At 39.5% G+C, this 23,797-nt stretch overlaps 1 protein-coding gene across 4 annotated transcripts in view; it reads left to right on the top strand.

Moving 5' to 3' along the window:
• Window positions 1-23,797, top strand: part of ANO1 (anoctamin 1) — a 1,045,885-nt gene that overhangs the window by 1,939 nt on the left and 1,020,149 nt on the right. For 3 of the 4 annotated variants that reach the window (XM_044082589.1, XM_044082584.1, XM_044082590.1), the window contains exon 1: window positions 1-71. This exon is cut by the window's left edge and continues 155 nt beyond it. The exons of the other annotated variant lie outside the window; for it this stretch is intronic. The gene's annotated coding sequence lies outside the window, so the exon portion shown is untranslated. The remainder of the gene's footprint in view (window positions 72-23,797) is intronic. 4 annotated transcript variants of the gene reach the window in all.

The following is a 23,797-nucleotide window of genomic DNA, read 5'->3' as shown; positions in this document are numbered from 1 at the left end:
ATGCCATTTCAAAGAACCAGCGCTGAGGACAAGATCTTTTAAGCTTCAACCTCCGCTAAATAAAAGTTCTGGTAAGCATTATTTTATTTTCATTTATTGCTCAAATGTTATAGCTGGGAGTATTGTTACAACAACACTTGTGGAGCCACGCACCCATGATGTTTTTTAAACCATTTGTTGAACACGAAATACCAAGTGTTAACTGACACAGATATTTTTTCCTTGGCTGACCCAAGGATTACATCAGAGCATATGGATTTGCAAATAGAAAATCAGAGAATCGAACCCACAAATACGCGGTAGAACACAAGTAAAAAAGCTCTTTAACGTAAAATTATCACAGTATTGCAGCCGTAGATTCTTGCCTGATTGACGTTAATAGCTATGTCACAACATGCCTTTCTGTACAGTTATTGGAATAGATTGCAACAAGGTGCGTCCCAAATACAAGTGTTCCTCTCTGAAACAGGACTTGTTTCTGCAAGTAGTTCGCATTGTTTTTACTTATGTATCAGTAACAAGTGGCATTTAGTATGCAATCTGATTGTTCAAATTAGGTAGTCCTATATGAGAATATTTGAAGACGAGCTAAACATGTTGGTATGGTGCTTGTAAAGAAATAAAAGAAATAACAAGCCAAATTTTGCTATATGGACAATACCAGGTGCTTTCAAAATAAACACACAAACAAATAAGCATTTTTGCTAATTCATTTTAATGTACAACTTATTTTTTCTTGAAATGTGCTACATACAGTATATTGATTAGACAACTGTTAACTAGGCAACAACATTCCCAGCCAGGTTTATGTTTAACTTTGATATGAATGAATTTGAAACTCTGGAGCTCCAAGGCTACACAGAAGGAATGTTCACACTGCAGTCTAAGTTAAGCTACTGTGTTTCTTTGTTTTTGTAAACAGACACGTTTGTATCAGACTGTAAGAGTGGGCCCAAGGTGTGCTGCTTCCTCGCGCCTGTGGCGCGTGTCAGACAGGTAAACACGGATAAAGCACGCTTGGGTATTGGGACTTGTGCAGGTTGGTCCAGTACCACACAGGGGTTATTATCTGCCAGGGATTTCTGAAAGTAAACCAAGTTTTCTTCAATTTCGTGCGTGTGTGTGATATTTCATATTTTAAAGCATTTTCCTAATTTATGTCGTTGCATGCCTTTTACCCTAGCGCAAAAAATCTGGCTAAATCTAAAATCACTGGGGGGGGGGCAAAGGCACAAAATAGGTACAGATTTTAAACATTGCTCTTATAAACTTAGTTGCTAGATAACGTGATTTGTGTTGAAATGCATTTACTGACCGCTATGCAGTATAGGGTTGCCACATTTTCAAATGGCCAAAGTGGGACATTTTCGGGACAAACATCATATTTTACAGGCCGACACATACCCATGGTCAGTGCAAAGGATAGAACTTAACTTTTTTGTCTAAATAAAAGCTTATTCTTGTAGCATTTTAGTTGCTTATTCTGTTTCTTATAACATTTAGGTATTTTAGATACAGAATAACTGTTTTATGCAACTATTACATAACATAAAGGACATAATTATGTCATACAATCTCAGGACATTTGCCATTTTTAATATTTTTTGTCAGGACGCAACTGCCCAAAGAGGGACTGTCCCTCGCAAAGTGGGACAGGTGGTAACCCTAATGCAGTATGGAATTCAAATGTATACCATTATCTGGCGTCTTCAACACTCAGTGATTTACCGGGAAACCAAACATTTTATGAGGAGCAGACCAAACATATGAGGCACAAATCTGGACATTCCCTGAAAATCTGGGCAGTTGGGAGCCACGTGTCGTTGCTCTGTCAGTAGTTTATTCAGCTATAAAACACATAAGAGACAACTGTATCTCCCAACTCTCCATCATTTTGGCACATAATTTTGCTCTGTCCCTCCTAATCCGTTATAAAACTGACGATTGTGGGAGGAAACGTGGTAGATTACAGTTAATACATACAAATTATAGACTTCTTCTGCTTCAGAAAATGCTTGTTGATTCACATTCTGTTAACAGTGTTAATATTTTAGAAAGTGTCATTGATTACCCTGATTAATAATCAGTTTGTCCCCGATTCCGGGGATAATTTATTACATAAGCTTGTTGGTCCTTTGCACTTGAAATAGTATTCCAAGACCATATATCCCTGGAAATAAAAGGCTAGACCTTATGAGCTTCCTAAATCCGTCTCCAAACCGTATTAATTCTTCCTCATCACATTTTTCCACTAACTGACAGTTATTCTATTAGACAACATTTAAAATAATTTTTAAAGACGTATAGTACTGTACTCAGTTTTCGATTAACATTGCAATACTTGCCGAGTTCCTACGTTTCTTTTTTTTCTTCTTCAGGGGTGTAGCCAGAAATCTACATTTTGTACTCAACTCTAATGCTGTGAACACCACCCGCTTGTCACTTTAAAAAGGTACTCAACCCTTGGACGCGTTATTTTCAACTGTTACCATTACCATAAAAAAACATTTTTTGAGTTGTATTACTTTTACACAAGCATTCTTGGTATAACTCTCTACTGTGCATATTCATTTACACAGTTCTGAATATTATGTTTTTTAATGTTGAAGTTGCCAAGAAATGCTCAGAAAAATATATATTTGAGTACACTGAGTATGTCTAGTTACACCCTTGTTCTGATTAGCTGGATTAAAGCCAATCACTGAGAAATGTAACATGGGGCATTTATTAACCACTTAAAAATTTCTATGACCTGTGTATTGCAGAGAGGGTTTAGAGTAAATAAAAAAATGCCCAAATTGTCATACAGAGCTAGTTTGGACAAAAATCACAATTTCCCTTTCTCTCTTCATTGTGCATTAGACAAGTGCAATATGTCACAGAATTCATACCTTCCAGTTATCCAGATTTTCTCAGAATGTCCAGATTTTTTCCTGATATATTTGGTCTGTTATCAGGGCCTGTGTTAGCATTTTGCCCCCCCCCCCCAGCAAATGTCAAGTTGGGGGCTTCCTAGGCACTTCCAAGTATCACCCTGTCACTGCCACCCCTCCTAAGCAACCTTTTAGTTCATGCTGTAAAGTTTTAGGAGTAGGCATAGACAGATCTGTAGTTACAATGCTCTTACAACAGGCCTGTGTGCCACACTATGTTGGCCAATTTAACAGAGGGACATACACAGTTATTGGCATTTAGTTACAACAATGATGCATTACAGCAACTCTATGTACAGGTCTGGACTTAGGTGAACTGGTGCCTAGGCCTACTGTTTTAGCCCCCTCCACTCCTTCCCTCTGTTTCCCCACCATCTTGGGCTCCCCATACCATGTATATTACTTTTTTCTTCATTTTCTCACATTTTGCCTTCCTCTTCAGCTTTTTCACAAAACATAACTTTCTATATGCTCTGAATTGCATTTTTTACCTTTTTACACAACCATTTCATCTAACAATAGCTTGAAGAGAAATTATAATTAAGGAAAGAAATTCAGCATTGCTGTTCAGCTTCAGTTTCCCTTTCATCACACCTTACCAGCACAGTAATAACCATTTAGGAAATAACTCAAGTAAGCCAGGACCCAAGACGTCATGTAGTTATAAATGCTCGGGGATGCATTTTCCAAGCCTTTTAATCCAATTTTGGCCTAAAAAATCATGAGTAAGAGAAGAATGTCACTCATATTTTTATTTCTTTCAAGGAAGACATAAGTTGTGCCCAAGGCTTAATGTTTAAAGCTGACAAAATAGTAGCTCACAATAAATTAACAAGCCGGTTGTTGAAGGGATACACAGGTCATATCTGGTAATACTGCTCGTCTCTAACCCCCCCCCCACAAAAAAAATATGATAACTACCTATGCAGTTATGCTGTTAGGTTAGGATGTTCAAATTATCACAGTCATGTATTTCAAGTGACTGCTGACATACATATATGTAGAATGCCTTCTCACCCCTAACCGTCAAAGGCAGCCACCTGTATACATGTCTGATGTGTGATTGAGAGGAAAGTGAAAAAAATGATTACAGTAATGTATTCTACTCTGTTGCCCCTAAACATGCTATAATAACATTTGTATGCATCTGAGTTTTGTGAGCAAGCTAAAATAAACAATGACCATACTGTCCTCCACCTAAACATAAGCTATAATGACTTTCTTTGAACACCTTTAAGGTTGGAATGTGCTAAAAATCAAACTGATAATAACCACGTAATCCCTTCACCCCCATAACCTACAGCAGCTTTCTGTACACACTCATCTGAGAAGGGCTGGTGTTAAAATTGGTGCCTTTGAGAGGAGGGGCCATTATCAACTTTGGGGTCCCTATTAAATTGCCGAACATTTCAAAGTTCGAATGTCATATGGTCGACACCGTATGATCGAACTTTGAAAAGTTCGAAGGTGAAAGGCAATGGCTCTGTACGCGCAGAATGGGAAAATTTCACTTTTCTGCACTGAAGTGCGGTCTCAGAGTTGGCATATTTAAGTAGGGGGGTGCAGGAGGGCTTTCCCCCCTGCTCAGAGTGTTAAGGTAATTTTTTACTTTATATTCAAGGTTTTAAGTTTCGCTCATATGTTGTCGAACATATGAGGTTTGAAATTTTGAATTTTCGAATATATAATATAAACCCTCAACTTTGACCTAACAGGATCGTATCACAGCCCTATTCAGCATAAAGAGTAGAATCAGAAAATTAATATATTTTTCTGCTCTTTTCCACATCCATTAGCAGGTTTTGTGGGCCCCCACACAATTAAGTGTGCTCCCTTGGATCCATGGATATTACAGTTACCTAAAGATTGCTACATTAGTTTTAGTGGACTGAATGCCCACCAGCAGCAATTAACTAAGCCAGGAGTACTATGTCAGTGGTAAAATATTTAATTGAATTGTGAAGCCTTTTACTTGATGAAACGCTTTTAACCAATGATAACCAGAGATATTTTTACATTTTAAAGGAGATATAAATAAGACTTATTATCCAGCTTGTTTATTAACTACATAACGTTGCTATACTAGCTTTTGTTGCAAAATATCAAGATAAGATAACCTGCTGTAGTTGGGACCCCCCCCCCAGAAGAGTGGGAGCCCCAGTGACTGCAGGGTTCCCTGGTGCCTAAAGCTGGCTGTGTCTGTCCTTCATAGAATTTGTGGTTTTCTGGCAAATTATTGAGGACTGAAGTCACTAAATACTGACAGACATTTGCATTTCAGGTAACATTACCTCCAGAAAACACATGCTAGTGCAAAACCTGTTATTCTGTCAACTTCCTAAATTTATAAGGTCAATATTCAAGATTGTCCCTATCCTAAGCCTCTCACTCCATTATTGTTGGCTTGGTGCAGAATTTTTTTCTTTAAGAGGTCAAGAGCTCTGATTTGTATCACCGTGGGGTGGCATTTTTTTTTATTACAATCACATTCCAGCAGTCCTGGTTAACCAGCATCATTAGTGTGGAGCTTAAGTTCTTGATGGGTGCATTTAGTCAACTGAAAAATATGCACAATGCACAACAGCTACAAAAAAAAATGCAATGGTGATGGGCATCATGGTGAAAATCCTCCAGCTGTGTCTGTGGATGTGGTGATGACACCAGTTCACTGACTTTGATTTAGATGGGTAGATAAAAAATAAATAAATAAAAGTTTCTATGTTAGAGATATTTAAGTACTGCAGAGACAGATTTATTTTTTATTTATTGATACATTTGTTTTTTATATTTACCATATAAAGAAAATCTCTGCAGGGAAGATTCATCAGTACGGTGTCCACTTTAATGGACGGCAACTTCTCACCACCCGTACCTCTAGTTATAAAGCCATTCTGAACAGGGATCTAGCCATCTATATATCATTTTAAAATGTACTTAACCCTTAAAATATTGCTGCTAGACACGTGACTGAAATACATTATTTTGATGTGAAATGTTACCAATTATATCCATAAAATAGCTATTTTAGAGGTGCATTCCTTTCACACAAATGTTTTGCATACTTCTGTACAGCAAATCTTGGTTTACACAAGTCTAAGTATTCCAGGCTTTTTGGTTACTGAAGTTTCCAAGAGAAACTCAGAATACAAAAAAAATACTCATTTAAGTGTGCTGAGTATGCCTAGATACACCCCGGTTTTGAACTAACATCAGATCAGATTCCAGTACAAATAATACAGCCACTTACAGACCACTAGTTAATGAGGCACGGCTACATAATTCAGCTTATGGATAATTTATGAGCCTTTTCTAATTTGTAATCACCAGTGAATGCATTGTGCTAGTGCTCTGGATCACAAAGGAGTTACTGGAAATGTGGGAGGTTGGCATAGTGGTTAAAGTGTTTACCTTGCAAACACAAGGTGCAGGGTTTCATTCTCACATGGGGTAAATGGCTAGGCTTAAAATTGCCCACAATAGTAGTTAGCCTAGTACTAACCTATGAACAATGCTTTTGTAAGGGATATGAGGCTCATGAATGCCACTGCAGAAGTCTTGGTCACAGAGTGCCATATTACTTTATAATCTGTTTTTTTGATATTACAGCTATTCTCAGCATTGGATTTTGGTTGGAAAGGACAGCAATGAGGTGCATGGCATTTCCATTGCTTTATTACACTACCCCTTTCTTTTGTGGGACCTCAGGCTCAAGTCCCACCACTGCCATAATGAAACTCGCTTTAATACTAGAACAGCTACAATATGCAACTATTCTGTTTACATACACAGCATTTTTAATAAGAGCTGAAATAACCAGAATTACTACATACATTACTTTGCAGACAATAAGTACTATTAGGAATGGGTTAAATATATATTGCTTCAGAATAATTTGTATATGCAGACAGGCACTGTAATAAGTAGATATGCTTTTGTGGCAAAAGTCTATAATGGCATTTTTTAGCATTTTTTATTGCTGTTTTCGATCTATTGTGCTTTTCGACCACTGTTTGTGCTTATATTGCTGTTATATTATCTGTTTTTCCTGTTTTTCTGTGCTTAAATTGTTGATTGCACTTCTTGGCTAAAGTTTTGCTTAAAAGTTAACAACCAGGCTAATACACTCAAGTGTACTAGCCTTTGATAGCAATTTAGTCGAAAAACAAAGCATTTACTGTATTTTCTGTTTGTTTGTTCAAAAAAAACTAAAAAAACCAAAAAAATACTTCTGCTTTCCTAACTTTCCTAGCTAGTTGTTCCAGAGACCAGATTTGCTGATTCCTGGGCTTTGTATTTGGTTCCTGTGTTCCTCCATTTTCTTGTGTGGCCAGAGGGAAGTTTCTTTACTCACCAGTGAGAGTGGGGAGTACTGAGCTGCCTGTTTGTCCTCAGAGGAGTAGTTAGAGACAGCAACTAGTAATTCATTGGCCATTTTGGGTCATTTCCTGTTTTTTCCAGCCCCCTGCTATAAAGCGCACGCTAGCGCGCTTTAGCGCGGAGTTGCTACAGTAGCACACAAGAGCAGCTGCGGTTAATCAAGGTTAAACTATTCGGGCTACCTAAAGTCCACTCTTCAAATTTTCCCTTAAAACAGCCTTCCTTCAACTGTACTACTGATCTAACCAGCGTAACCTATAACTAAAAAGTTCATCTCTACTTGATTCCCAAGTAGTCTATTCTCTACCTGTAAAACCTAGCACTTGCTTCTACAGTACTCTTCACCTTGATATAGCACTTTTATTATAGATAGTACCCCACCAGCCTAAAACCCCTTTCTCGATCACCCACATCCCCCGGAGTCTGTTTTTAAGTTTTTTGTCTATTCCTTCTAGCATGTCGAGGGATCAGTTGCTAGTGTCCTCTCCTGCTCAGCTGGTGAACCTGGGAATATTGAGGCAATGTTACAATTGCCTCATGTACACAGACAACCCTCTCCTTCTCCCACAAAACACAAATACATGCGAGAGATGCAACTATACAGCCAAACTGGAGGCTGAGCTCTCTCAACATAGGACTGGCAAGACCAGACAGGAGGAGAAGGTAACCACACACACCACATACCCAGTCTCACATAGTACTACCAACCTCAAATCATACACATAAACACACAAAGACATACTCGGAGGCTCTGATTAAAAATCTACCAAAGCAGCAAAGGCCACCAAAGCAGACACCCAAACAACTACCACCTCAGGACACAACACATGCAACACATAGACCACACAGTCAGTGTGCCAAACAGTCACAGCCCTTAAGGCCAAACACAATGCCAGACACACTCGTCATTGGTGACTCCATAGTCAGACACACTGACGTCCCGCTCACCAGATTGAGTAAGGAGAAGGTCACAGTAAGCTGCCTGTTGGGCGCTAGAATCCGCCACATAACGCAAGCACTCAGGTCCCTCAACAGCAGGTACAAGTATGACTCTGTCATTGTCCACGCTGGTGTAAACGACCTGAGACGTACCTCCTTGGACTACATGAAAAGAGACATTGAGGAGCTCTCTGATTATGTAGCCCAGGCAGGTATGAACCTGACCTTGAGCAGTATCCTTCTCCAAGAATGATGCCACAATACAGCGATAAGATGATCAGCTTTAATAATTGGCTTAAACTCTGGTGTCATTCAAAGAGGATCCAATGTCTGTCTGCCTGGGATGACATGCTGGACAAGCCACGCTGCTTCGCAAGGGACGGCTTGCACCTGTCACCCCTAGGCTTCCGGATATTGGCAAAGGCTCTTGCCACCCCCATAGTGCCTTTTTTAGGCAATGCTCAAATTCTAAACCTACCACCCTAGAACACAAAAAAGGAAAAAAACTAAGGGCAATGCTGCTCAATGCCAGAAGTCTCAATCTCAAGATGCACGCACTCGAGGCCCTTCTCAGTATGGAGAACATCGATGTCTGTGCTGTGACAGAAACCTGGTTCAAGGCTCCTGAAAGCACCCCAGCACTATCAGGTTTCACCTCATATCATGCGTTCCGGCCCCAAAATCCAGACAACACCAAAAAAGGAGGGGGGGTGTCCATATTCATCAAGGACACCCACACCTCAAGGTTGGTGGCAATGCACAATGCATCGGAGACCATCCAGGTGCAACTAACCATAGGCAAGACTGCTCTGCAACTTGTAGCATGTTACAGGCCACCCTCTCAAACTCGAAAACACTGGAGGGGATAAATGTATCTCCAAACACCATCATACTAGGTGACTTCAACTACCCTAATATAGACTGGGATCACTACGCAAGCCCAAACACTCTAGCCCAAAGGTTCCTGGAGTTCATAAACTCAAATGCCATGGAACAACTGGTCACCATCCCCACAAGAGGTGAAAACAAACTTGCTCTCATCATCACGAACATGGGATCACAATGTTCAACACCGGAAGTATACCCCTCACTGGTGAGATCAGATCATAAACTAATCTCACTGGAGGTCCTCATCCCGCCCCCACCTGAGATAAAAAAGACCACAGTGAAGAACTTCTCAAAAGCCGACTTCACACTTCTAAAGACTAGTGTGGTCTCCTTTACGGCCCCCGAGCCAGCGGTAAACATTACTCAAGCCGCTGAATCACTTACAAATGCCTTCTGCCAGCACCTACATGACTGCATGGATCAGGCAATCCCAAACAAAACAAAGACTCTTTGTACCAAAGGCAAGCGTCCAGTCTGGTGGACCCCAGCCATAAACAAGCTCTACAACAAAAGGAGGAAGCTACTACAAGATAGAGCAAAATCCTTAAAAGGTAAGACACCTTTGATCATTATAAGTAAGAAACTAAGAGCTCTCATAAAATCATCCAAGGCAAATTTTGAGAAAACAATCGCTAGGGACTCAAAAGACAATCATAAGGCCTTCTTTAGCTATGTTAGAAACCTGAGAGGAAACTCCCAGATATGCTCAGAATTAGTTCAAAATGATGTGAAAATTACTGAACCTACAGACATTGCCAACATACTGGCTGACAGGTTCAGTGCAAACTTCTCCTCCCCCTCCCCCCAAAAGGAGAGATATCTATACCAGAGGATTGTAGCCCCCCAAACATCTCTAACGCCCAGGTGAGAACTGCTCTCTCCAAGGTGAAAAACACAGCATCCATGGGACCGGATGGTGTCCCCGGCTGTGTGCTCCACGAACTCAATGAGGAATTAAACCCGCAGTTAGGACAGCTGTTTAATCTTAGCCTCACCTCAGGATACGTACCCAAGGAGTGGCGTACAGCAACTGTGGTCCCACTTCACAAAGGCGGTGCCTCCACTGACCCTGGAAATTACCGTCCCATCAGCTTGACAAGCCTGATCTGCAAAGCCATGGAGAGGATCATAATGGAACTCATAAATAAAGACATAGGGGACTTGCAGACTTTGGATCCAACCCAGTTTGGCTTTGTCAAAGGCAGATCATGCCTTTTAAACTTGGTTGACTTTTACGAAACAGTCACCAGGGCCATTGATGAGGGAAAGGCAGTCCATACAGCCTACCTCAACCTAGCAAAGGCTTTTAACACAATACCCCACTCAGGTATCATTGAAAAACTCATCAGCTTAAATGTAAACCCATACATCACAAGATGGGTTGCAAACTGGCTAAGTGACAAAACCCACAGGGTCAGAGTTGCTGGTGCCATGTCAGACTCAAAGCCCGTCACAAGTGGTGTCCCACAGGGCTCAGTCCTGGGCCCACTCTTGTTCGGCATCTACTTTTCTGAAGTACAAGCAAACACAGGAGGGTTATGGCTGACAAAGTTTGCAGATGACTGCAAACTGGGCGCCATAGTCGAAAACACATCTGACACAGATATCTTTCAGAAGGGTCTCACAGAAACGGATAACTGGTGCCAGAGCCATGGCCTAAAGTTAAACACCAAGAAATGCATAGTCATACCCTTCGGGAAAAACAAGGTTACCCCTAGCTACCATATAGGTGGCAATCCACTGAGCACAGAAGAAGTTATCAGGGATCTGGGGACCCAGGTTGACATTAACCTTTTGTTTGACACTCACGTTGCTAAAGTAGTTAGGAAGACCTTCTACATTGCCCACCTGATCATGAAGGGATTCACATCTAGATCAAGGGAGGTCATTGTCCCCCTGTACTCATCACTCATCAGACCAATGATTGAGTACAATGCCCCATTCGGAATGTATCTGACCCGACACCTGCAGCAGCTAGAAAGGCCCCAAAGGTTCCTCACCAAAAGGATAAAGGGTCTCAAAAATATGTCTTATGCTGCCCGACTGAAAGAACTCCAGCTCTATTCAGTCGCTTACCGCTTGCTCAGAGGTGACCTGTGCCTGACATACAAAGCCATGTCAAATCCAGATTTGATGAACATGCTTCACCTCAAAAATTCTAGATCCCTCAGAACTACAAGGGCGGGAGACTTAAACCTTGACACGGTTATTAATAGGACGTGCTGGAGGGACAGATTCATCACCCAGAGACTCCCTATGCTGTGGAACAAAATCCCGGTACATGTGAGGCAGAGCACCTCGCTGGCCTTGTTCAAGAAAAATCTTGACCAATGGATGGGAGATCGCAGATATACCCCAGGGATTACCTCAGTGTCACTGCTTGACAGAGGCACAGCAAAATAATGGGCATATTTTTCTTCAAACTAAAGGGGTGGCGAAAGCCACAAAACTCTGGGCTAGGCTTATAAATGCCCTTGGGCAGACAGCCTAGTACGAACCTATGAACCTATGGTGTCACACCCTTAAACATAAATGCTTTTTTTAAACAAACACATATTTTATTTTTTTTAAATAACATCTATGCCCTGTGTTACTTTTAGCTAACTTGTTAAACACAATATTTTTTATATTTCACGACAGATGCACAAATATAGCAATTTTGAGTAAAAGAAATATCCACAACTCTGACAGAAAAAGAAATATGATTGACAGTTACTTATTCCGTAGTACTGTTAATTGCAATATGAAGTCTCAAGCCAGCTAAGCAATTTCTCTTGCCAGAACTCTCCCTGACATTCCTTTATTTTTATTTGAATAGGTTTATTCCACTTTGTATTGTCTTGACATATCTGTTTGAATTTTTTTTTACAGTCTCCCCATTTTTGTATCTGACATTTGCTGTCATGTTTACCCTGACATCTGCTTTTTCTTTCCCATCTTTTTCATTTCTTCTTTAAAGTTACCTCTTCTAGCTTAAGTTCTTTGCTATGTTCTAAACCAGAATTGATTTTTCATTTAGAATATAAAAAAAAATAATTTTATTGCTCTAATCTTTATTCTGACCTCCTCTTTAAAATGTTTTTTAATTGAAAGTACTCATTGTGAACGATATGATTTTGGTTTTTTGCATTTCTGACATAGGCTTCAGCTTCAGCTTGCTATCTATCTTATTTGTTAATGTATTCACTGTTGATTTTGTGTCTGTTATATTCTGTTTCTCTGTTTAATATGCATTGTGCTATTTCTGGACTTTCTGCTTTGTCATTTTATATGTATTGGGTAGTCTATGTGCACATTCATTTGTTTTTTCCCCCCAATATCTTCATTTCGTACGTCTTGTGTCATATTTCTCATGTATGTTTTAATACTCTGTTTTATGTCTAGTCTGTGTGGATTTACTATCAATATGTTGTACAGTAGTTACACGAAACTTGTAAGGTCAAAATCATGGTTCCAAGTTTCTGTAACGTTGATCCGTAGAGGTTCGAATCCACAACAGTGAATGCTAGTGTGCATTCACTCATATGAGGTTGACATTCAGATTGGAGATCGCACTACAGTGGGGATCGGGAAATTTACCCTTTTCCTTACTGTAGTGCGATCTCAAAAGTTTGTATATATAATAAGCAGGGGGTGGGGAGTGCAGGGGGGCTTGCCCCCCTGCAAAATATTGGTAGGAAATCAGCAGAAGTCAAGGTACATTGAGTAATGTCGATAATATCAAATTTTGAATTATTCACATTATTCAATCAAAGTATCAAAATGGTAATGTTTTTATGTTCGACTTTTTTTTCAGTAAGTCATTACTTGAACAAATGCGTTTCTAAATTTTGATATTAAACCATCTGTCTGCACATTCATTTCCTTCTTCCTCAGTATCTTCATTTCGTACGTCTTGCGTCATATTTCTCATGTATGTTTGAATACTGTTTTACTCATTCCCAACACCTCAAGCTTTACCTGCATTGCTGCTCACATTTTATACTTTTCTGCATACACTAGCAAAATAATGGATGGTGCAGCAGTTTGTGTTGTTGTCTCACATCAAGAGGTTCTCCGGTTCGATACTCGGTTGGGGTGCCTACTGTGCGGAGTCTGCATGTCCTCCCTGCATTTGTGTGGGTTTGCTCCAGTTTCCTCCTGCATGGCTTAGTGGTAGGTCATGTTACCATGTTCCTACCTGGTCCTGGGTGGAGACTGACAGTGGGATTTTATTTATAACGTGGGTGGGTGCTAATGTAAGGTGTTTTTGGCTTCCAAACACAAGGTGCAGGGTTTGAGTCTCACAAGGGATAATTGGCTAAGCTTAAAATGGTTCGCAAGGGCAGTTAGCTTAGTACTGACCTATGAAAAAAAAAAAAAAAAAGTCAGCATGGTGTTTAAATTACAAAGACGTGTTTGGAGTGTTTCTCTCCAGGCCTCTGCTGAAAATTGGCTTGTTCCAAGTTGGACTTTTAAATGTTAAATAAATAATGCAGTCTCTTTCCTTTTATACACTTATTTCCTAAGTGTTGGTACCACTTCTTATGAGGATACAGACCACCACAGAGCCTACACAGCTTTGTTCTTTAAGCGGAGTCAGTGAAGACACCAATATGATGTTGTGACCATTTATTTATTGATTAAATAAACAATATTATTGCTACCAGAACAACAATAACCACATAATCACATCATAACACCATTTGTAACATTATCCTTTTGTCAGTTAGCATAACTAAGCCCATTCCAACGAAAGTTTAAGGTCCAGGTGTATAATCCAAGCTGCCTTGGACCTGCTTATAAAGACACTTAGGATTTGCCTCCCAGCCCAGACACAACTTGCCATGGCTTAAAATGAAAGCAAATGCCCCCAATGAAGAGGCAGATGAAATACAACTGGGGGTGGGGGGGTGGGCAAAGCCACAAGGAGGCTACCTCTAGTGAAGCCTTGAATTAAGGGAGGGTGGGAGAGATCCCAATAGCTGCTCCCTAAAGATGTCCAGTGTGAGCATTGCAAGCATAAATAGAAGAGGAAATCGTCCTGCTCTTCCATTGCTTAACTCATAGACAAACAGGCTTATATGTAAGCCATCTTTGTCCTCTAAGCTGAGTAAATGAAGGCACCAATATGATGATGTGACCACATTAATTAAATAAACAACATTAGTGATGCCAGAACAACAATAACCACATAACAGCATCATAACACAATTTGTAACATTTATCCATTTTTGATTGGTGTAACCAAGCCCATTCCACCTAAATTTTAATGTCCAAATGTGTAAACCAAGCTGCCTTAGACCTTCTTATAAAGACTCATAGGGCTTGCCTCCCAGCCCAAAACATAACTTGCCTTGGCCAAGGCTTAAACTGAAACTAACTGCCCCAAATGAAGAGGATGCTGAATACAACAGGGGGAAAAGAAGGGGGATAAACTGCAAGGCAGGTGCCACATGGCATGGATGCCATGCCATTCCCCCAAAGGCATCTCATACCAGGGTAACTGATCTCCCTCATTACAAAAAGGAGAAGATAAACTTTTAAAGAATTTATCAAGTGCCAACACAATATCCAAATTAAATAAGTCAAAGCCTAATCTGTTCAGGTGCACTCCATCCTGGCTATAAAAGTCTGTATCCAGTTTATCCGAATCCTCATGTTCGATCAATAAGAATCCAGTTTGTCCAGCCCTGCAGGCCACTCATGGATTAATAAAATGTCTGGAGATTTTGATAGCTGTGTTCCTCCTTGCTCCTTGCCATTGACATATCAGCATTATTGAAGACCATAACAACACTAGTTCAGGGTAAAAGTCTTTGAAAATTGGAAAAAAAATGGTTGAATAATTCTTTTAGGAGTTGAGGTTAAGTATTTCCCCCCCAAGACAAATAACTAAAGTCCTGGGTAACCTATTATGATCTGACAGTTGTCACCAAACCTGTCGAAACCATGACAACCCTGAAAAACCAAAATGCTGGACTACTAGTGACTACATTCTCAAGACCCACTGTACCAAACAGGATGAGAAGTTGTTTGAAGAGCTGTTCTTTTGATGAAAGAGTGCCCCAAAATCCAAATAACTTCTTTCCCTGTGACACAATATCATGGTGTTACAGCATAATATAAGACAAAAAGGCCTCAGACAACCACCTTCCCATCCTTGTAAGTGCTTTGGCGGAATGACCCTCCATTGCTAGATCAGACATATACCCTATCAGAAAGGAGTACCCACAATGGCCTACCAGCCAATGAGGTGAATACAAAACCCACTTAAACTGCTTTACGGCTTACATTGTGCAACAAGGTAAACTGGTGAACTAGGCAAACAACCAGAACTCTGGATTTGTCCAGAACTGATCAGTCTTGGACTTACCTAGCCAAATCAGAAGAAACTCTTTATGAATCACTACATCTTCACAGCATAAGGAGTTGAAAAATTCACTAGCCCAGAAAGTCCCAGCATATGGACATCTGAACAACGTATCACAAATGATAAAGGTATAAAAATCAGAGGAGAAAATAAACAGCCCTCTATCAATAATGGCTAGGAGGTGGCACCTTATCAGCTTCCTGGGATTCTTTGAGAGCCCTATGGTCCTTTGCCAACCTTTGAGAATTCCATTTGTCACCCAGAAATCCAAGTAATCATTAAGCACCAGCAGGTGTGATAACCAGACTAAGCCTGCCAAGTGTAATCACCCTCGCAACATCTATGTACTAAAAATTTCATGAGCAAGGGCAATCCTTGGCTTCCATGACTCTGGAGAAAGGAGTTATAAAAAAACCACCTTAAAGGTCTGCATTGATGACAAATAAGCTCCTCTGGTATTCAGAAGCTAAGAATTTACTATACGGCTATCCTTCCTCAATTAACCACATTTCTAGGGGAAAGAAGGTTCTTATTGGCTCTGCATCCCGGGCCAGCTGGGGAAATCTAGCAAACTTATACTGGGACAGACAGACAGCTATTCCATTAGCACAACCAGGTACATGAAAACCAGAAAAAGTTAAACTGATTTATAAACACAGCAAAACTAGGAGCCTAATGACAGTATGTACCACTTCAGACTTAGACACACCTCTCAGCTGTGAGCTGTACAGATTTTTGCCTCATATTTTTGGTCCATTTTTCATAAAATTGTGTTTTTCTGGCAAATTAGTGGCAAACCATTAAAGATTGAAGTTAGAAAATAATAACAGACATTTGAGTTTCAGACTTCTTACACTTCAGAAAATTCATGGTAATGCAAAACTTGCTATTCTATCAACTTTCTCTAAGAGCAATATTTAAAAATTGTCCCTATTTTTGGGTCTTTGTCTCACTTTTATTTATGGCTTTGTCCAGATTTCTTGTTGTATAAGGTTGAGAGGTATAGACTTAGGCAAGTGTTTACTCAGGACATGAACCACTGCAAGATTGTCCGAACAAAAGGAAATCCTACAATTTTGCAACTGATCTTTCCACACCAACATAGCAACCCAGATTGGGAAGATCTCAAGGGAGGTAATTTTCTTCCTCCTTTCAATGGGGCAAGACATAGGCAATAAATCAATTACCCTTAAATATCCCCTGTGCCAACACCTGCAGCCACACCAGTGAAAAAAATGCAGCTTACTGTATGAAACCCCAGTGACTGCTAAGTGGACACTTCATTAAACTGATAAAAAAAAAGTATACCAGACGCAAAGGTCTTCCTTGACTCTGCACATTATTTGTGCCTTAAAGCGCTTGGGTGTAGTACCTTTTAGCAAATTAGAGGTAGACTGAAGGAAAGTCCTCCCTGGTCCAATGGCCCTGGAAGCAAAGTTCGGTAACCCATAGAGCAGCATGGTGTCACTGCTGCTAGCCTTATGGAACCCACGAAATTTCAAAATTATACATCTGAGATGATCCAACTTGTCTACTGGGCCTAGCTGTAGAAATGTTATTTCCTGACTCGGCCCTTCTGATTTATCTTCAGCCAAATGTACCCATAAATCAGCACAAGGTCCATGAATTTGCTATCCCCTGCTATCAGAAAATTGTCTGGATAATGAACTGCTGATTGGTGAGGTGCTGTTTTTGTTGCAAGCACCAATGTATGGCCATGTTGAATACTTTAAAAGTAGCACAAGCTAATGAGCATCCCATGAGTATCGCCATATCAAAAAAAGAGTTTAGCATTAAGTTGAAATCCTAGCAAGGGCTAGTTTTCCGGGCTGGGTTATGATGCGGTTATGTAGAGCTGACGAAAACAACAACTGGATATTTAGTTTACAGAGTCAAAGATTTGAGTACCATGAAATTACCTGTGCTGCTTTTTCCTGAGAATAATAGTGCACTTTTGATTGGTCTTTGTCAATGAAATCATTGACTGACAAACCTGGAGGGTGAGAAAGGTGGTTAATCACTCTATATTCTCCTCCTTTCTTTTTGAGGACTAGGCCTATAGGGGAGATTTTAAAAGTAGGACAGGGAAGGTGCAAAAAGGGGTCAATATTCTACCTACTAATACCTCTTTCTCAATTAATCTGGATGCAATGTCCTCATATCCCTTGACAGATGAAACATTTTTAACTGGTCTAGAATCTAGATGAATTGATGAAGCAATTTTAAACCCATTTCCCAATCATTCAATAAAAAAGAGGCCACAGTAACATCATGGTAATCTGACAGCAACCAAACTAATTTATCTAGTTTGACTGGGCCGTGGGAATGACTGCCACTGAGCCTGACCTCTAGAAGTAGTAGGTCTTTTGTCACAAAAAGGTTGTTTGCTCCTGATTGCGTTATTTTAGGACAAGGCCATGCTATTCTCATGGAACAGAACTAAATTGATATATGTGAAGTGGCCTGTCTTAGCCCAGCATCTAACTGCAGGATGACCCTTATCACAGGATGAGCATAAATAGGCAAATTTACATGCAGGCCAAAAACACTTTTAATTGTTAAAAGCTCAACAAAATTTTCTTTCACCGTTCCTTTCCATTGAAGGTCCATTCTCAGTAGTATTAGACTTTGCCAATATAATGCTTATCCAGTTGTCAAGATGCCTCTTTTCCCATTTGATAGATTTGTCTCTGGCCTTATTATCCTAAAGCTCTGATCATGCAACAACAAGGCTGTGCCCCTCTTTATATGGTGAGCCTCCCAAACGGGCAAATATTATGTGAACAATGGTAGTGCCTGACTGGGATCCTTTTTGACTATAATGCCCATAAATACCACAAACTAATGACTACATGTCCAGTTCCTAGTCACTGCCTTGGCTGATGCTTTTTTTCTGCAATGACTGCTAGCGCTGTCATTAAGTCTTTTACCCTCAGATTCTCCATGTGCATTATTTGCTGAATACCCTTGGTATCGACTAGAACAAATATGCCCTATAGTCCCCTCTCCAGATTTCTTTCTTAATGTTTGTCATGACATGCTTGGTAATGTGAGAACCCAGTGATGTTGTGCTGGACACATTTATCAAGGCCATGAAGGACAAAAAACGAGCAGTTGAGATGAGGGTCAGCTAAACTGGTCCCCTTTTCTGGAATAGGAGGGTCAACCTCAATCTGTTGTGTTAGTAAAGGAGGGGATGATGTAGGTGCAGGGGGGACCCTTACTTGGTGCCTAGTAGACAATGAAGACATAGCCCAAAAAATTGTCTCTAGAGCTAAGTCAATGATTCTTGCCCTGCCCTTCTCATGAAAAGAACTGATAAACTCTTCAAGGTATTCATTTGCTGTCCATCTGCTATCCATTCCTCTCAAATCTGATACCCCTTTATGTCATTATCTTCCATGTTAGTCATGCCATCCATCAAAAAAATTGGAATCTTCTCTGTAGCTAGGTTGTCTTTTTTAGCTCCTCCCCTTGGCTTCTTCTGAGGGTTGGACCCCAGTGCTGACTCCTCCTCTTCTGCATACCTCAAGGTTCTTTTCCTGCTAGCCTTACCTTGATCATGCAACTGGGCCACCTCCAGAGCAGAAAATAACCCCTGGACTTCTTGGACTAGCTGGTGCCACCAATTTTTGAGCACTTGCAGAGATGAAGGATCTATAATTAAACTGCAGATAGTAAGAACATGAGACATTAAAATCCCACTCTACCTGGTTTGTTTCCCAGCAGCGGCAGTGTCCATGATTAAAAAAAAATCTACTTCACTTTAATATTAATAAGACAACCATTGCCTTTTGGTTGGTCTAACATAGATTAAATGACTAAAACTACTCATCAGCTAAAAGCATCACCATTATGAAATATTTTTATGTCATTATTCCGGACAATAATGATGATGATGATGATACGTTCTTGAAAGATTTGCATGACTTCAAAGTGGGTCTTAAAGACAGAGGCTACTCAGAGGGAGAAATTCATATGTGTTTGGATACATCTGCCATTGACAGGAAAGGGAGAGAGCAAGACTGTATTTTAGAGCTCGCAGTGATCCTGCTTTTGACAATTGTATATGTAATTAGCCATTTCTTTATTTTATTCTTTGCACATTAATATAGTCTGAGGTTTTTAAGAAGCACTGGCGTATCCTGACTGCAGATGAGAGCATTCGGCTTGTATTTGGGGCATACCTACTTCTTGTTTTAAAAATAAGAGATCCCTGAAGCGTCTACTTTGTTATAAGAGTACTGATAATCAGTTGAGCCACAGCTGGGCTGTGAAGCGAATGGGGATATTCTGTTATAATTTAGGAATATATTAGCGATAGTGACTCTTATTTGCACCCTATAACTAGAAAAGAATTTAGGTTGAATTGCTATGCTGATTGTTTCAGTCATAATTTAGTACATCTGGCTATTTGTAAGAAGTGCTCATCGTATTATGTTGGGAAGACGAATTGCTGTTTGAGAGAGTGTATTCGTGAGCATATATATGCCATCAAGAGAGCAGATGACAGGAATGCCCTTGCAAAACATACTACTAGGTGTGGTCCTTTGCATTCCCTTTGTACGTAGGGATCTTAGGATGGGTGATTTATGCAATAAAATGGAGGATTTAGAGCAATGATGGATAATCAGGTTACAGGCTGATAATGGTCTTGGGCTAAATGAAGCTATTTCTTTAAGATCCCACTTGAAGCTCAGTGGGTTAGTTAAGTGATACTTTGTTACCTTTTAGGTGTTTTTAATTTTGACATCATGGGATTCTGTGCTTTTACTGTGATTGGCTATGATTTACTTCTTATATTGTGAAGATGTTTTTGGTTTTATATTGATCTGAAGATGTGCCTATTTTTGGTGAAAGCACTTATCACTAATAAATTATTGTCCTTGTGTTTATCTGTGTGTGCAGTCTCTGTTTTTTTTCTTTTCTTGTACTTTGTTATGCCACCGAGAGATGCACTTATCCAAGTTCTGGATTTTTTCTCTTATTCCTTTAAGTATATTTAATGTATATCCTTCTGGGATTTAAAAGGCCATTGAAATAATGTGTTAGACTGTCGGATGATTAACCATACCTGTGAAAATCAAACAAGCAAAACCTGCACCTACTAATGCTAGCAGTTATTTAACCAAGTCGAAAGATGGCACCCAAACTCCATCTATCATTCTGGGTGTACTGCTGCTGCTGCATTCCGGAATATGACAATAACCCTCCTGTTACCAGGGGTATTCTTGGATTGGCCCAACAAACTCTTGAGGCCAGAAACATGTATCATAGGGACTCGCATAAGTGCAGCTATAACATGATGCCAAAAGACTCTCAGTCTGAGGATGAATCTACCTTCCCTGACTAAAGTATATAAGTAATCTAGACAATGCCCCTGCCTACTTTCTGTAATTCTCATTGATTACTTATATGTACATACTATCTTTCCTCCTCCTTTTTATCCCCCCTTTTATATTTTATCATGTTCCTCCTCCATTATCAAAGCCCCACCAGTGCAAAGGACCACCAAGAGATACAGGACCACCAGTACCCCATCCCCACAAGGGGCACCACCATCCCCACACTAACCCTATCTCACCCACCAAATAGCAAGCACCACACTCTGTTCAACCGCACCTCCAAAGAACATGAAACCTGAAAACAAATGCACTCCAAGGAAGCAATGTCTGAAATGGAATGAACAACTTCAAACAAAACCCTTGTCCTACTCTACTTATTGTTTTTAAAATTTGTACTGACAGGGAGAGGACCGACAGACAAAACCCAACCACACACTGCACTGTCAGGTGAACCAAACACTCAAGAGCAGGGAGCAAATCACCAGACCAAAGATCATTCCCTGTATCTTATTTATTTGTTTTTTTTTAAATAAGATTTGGCCATAAACTTGCCAACTACAGGACTTACAGATGGCTGCACTCCTTTCACAAACTTACTCTGCGGCAGTTCCTTTAATCCCGAGAGCCATTGCTAAAAAGTGTTTATCGTAAGCATTGCTCTCATAAATGAAAGAGGGAAGCTTCCCGCTCAGCTTGTGGACAGGCGAGCTTGCAGGTAAGTCATCATTAGCAACACTGTCCATGTTCTGAGGCATTTATTCATTTTCTTTCCTGATTACTACTCTTGGTTCACTTTGTTTTTATTCACAATTGCTTTCGCTTTACTGCTTTTATGTGAACTTCTTTTTATTTATTTACTTTTTTTTTTACATCCCTTAATCTTCTATACTTATTCTGAAATATCAAAGGATTTTATAAAGTTTAACAACACCAGTAGTGTCATTTCTGGCTTAGTAATTCTGCCCTAATTCTTCTAGAGTTCATAGGTAGTTATTAGGCATGCACTGCCCATGCAGTCCAGGACACCATTAAGGAGACCAGCAAAAGGACAGGTTGGAGTGTTAATCCTTTGCATTACCTGCCAGACAAATTCTCCAGTACTTTATCTTGATTTCTCTCTTAAAAATGAGTGTATTCACAGTTTGTAGCTAATACCATTAGCCTAGTATAGCACATTTCTGAGGGCTAGTCTTCTTAATGTCATATAGCTCTCAACTTACATATTTTACATACCATTTTATTTTCAGATAGAATAACTGCTCAATGAGTACTTGACAATAGCATGAGTACCGATTTACAGACTCACATAATAATAATAATAATAATAATAATAATAATAATAAAACTACGTTCCTACTTGGCAATTATGCTCCCATGACCAAAAACTCCTCTCTGTTCACAAAACTATCAAATCTGATGGACATGGTACTCATAGTATATTGCTATGGACTGGAACTCCTTACCTGGATCCATCAAGTCAATATCCTCCCTCTAGTCCTTTAAAACCATCCTGAAAGTCATCCTAGCCAAAATTTGTCTCTGTTCTTGCTCAACACCAGGATCAACTACATCTTTAAATGTGAACAAGTGCCTGTTCATACCTTACACCTCCTTACTATCCCTTCTTCACTCACGTCCTTGCTTCTTTCAGTTACTCTTCTCTGGCTCACTCTCCAAATATTCTATAACCCTGTTTTTTTTCTCCCATTTCATACTGCAGTTAATTTTTGCATTATACTAACTTACCTTTAATTTCTGCATAAACCGACTAACATTTCTCTAAATATTAAATCATTGCCATTCTTAACCAGTGTTTTCACATTAGGTCTGATTTGGCATAATTCTTTGAACTGTCAATGTTTTTGTATTATTTTTGAAGATTGCAAAGTATTTTTTTTTTTTTGTAGTATGTTGGAACTTTTCTTTCTGGGCCTCTGCTGAAAATAGGCACCTACCCAGTCAAACTTTCCCGAGAATCAAATGTCAAGAAATAAATAAATCAATAAATAAATAATGATTAAATCCCATTCTGAAAAGAAATATTACAAAAACAAACTGCATAAGAAAAAGTAAATAGATATGCATTAAAATGAAAGATGAATAACTACAACATGCATGAACAAATGAATGAATAAATAAATTGGCATAAAACAAAGAGATACAGGTTTGTAAGGTGGCACCCTAAGACGGACTGCTAAATCCTAGCAAACTAAATATATTAACTTCAAGACTGTTCTGTTGTAGAGTACACATTTTTCAACAAAACCTAGTATTGTCTTTAGTCTTAGGTTGCGTTGAAATATCCACAGCAAAAATGCATTTCTTTTTTCTTTAAAATATTTTGCAGTTTGCTACAAGTAAAGATGTAAAATGTGTAACATAATTGCTGACGCATGGTAAGTTTTTTCTTCACATTTCAGTTGTATATAGTGCGAAGTTAACATTATGTTGTCAGTCTGCTCTTCTCTTCAAGTGCTGTAGTTTGTTTTATTTTATCATAATGGCCTTTACTCTAAAGTGTTTTTATCTGAGCATATTTATTACTAGATGCTTCCTAGTTAGACTTCTTTATCTATACATCAGTGATATAAAATATTTTGACACAGCACATGTAGCACATACTATTTGTATATTCCTAATATATTACATAATGTTTTACATTACAACAGCACTGACATTTCAGATTATAAATATCTTTTTAACAGCTGCAGATACCAGTACACGAGCATTATATATAGCTTCATAGGTAAGTAGTAGGCTAGCTGTACATGTGGGCCATTTTAAGCCTAGACAATTTCCCTTTCAAGGATGACAATCAAATAATGTGTGTGTGTGTGTGTGTGTGTGTGTGTGTGTGTGTGTGTGTGTGTGTGTGTGAGTGTGTATGTGTGTGCACGCGTGTAGGGGGATCCATACAACCTGTATATATTGAAAATAGGAACAAAGGTTCTTGAGAAATAGGA

Source organism: Protopterus annectens, chromosome 9.part0 (genome assembly GCF_019279795.1).
Source record: "Protopterus annectens isolate FY-2018-M chromosome 9.part0, PAN1.0, whole genome shotgun sequence".
NCBI lineage: Eukaryota > Metazoa > Chordata > Ceratodontiformes > Protopteridae > Protopterus > Protopterus annectens.
This window is presented reverse-complemented; position numbering and strand designations above follow the sequence as displayed.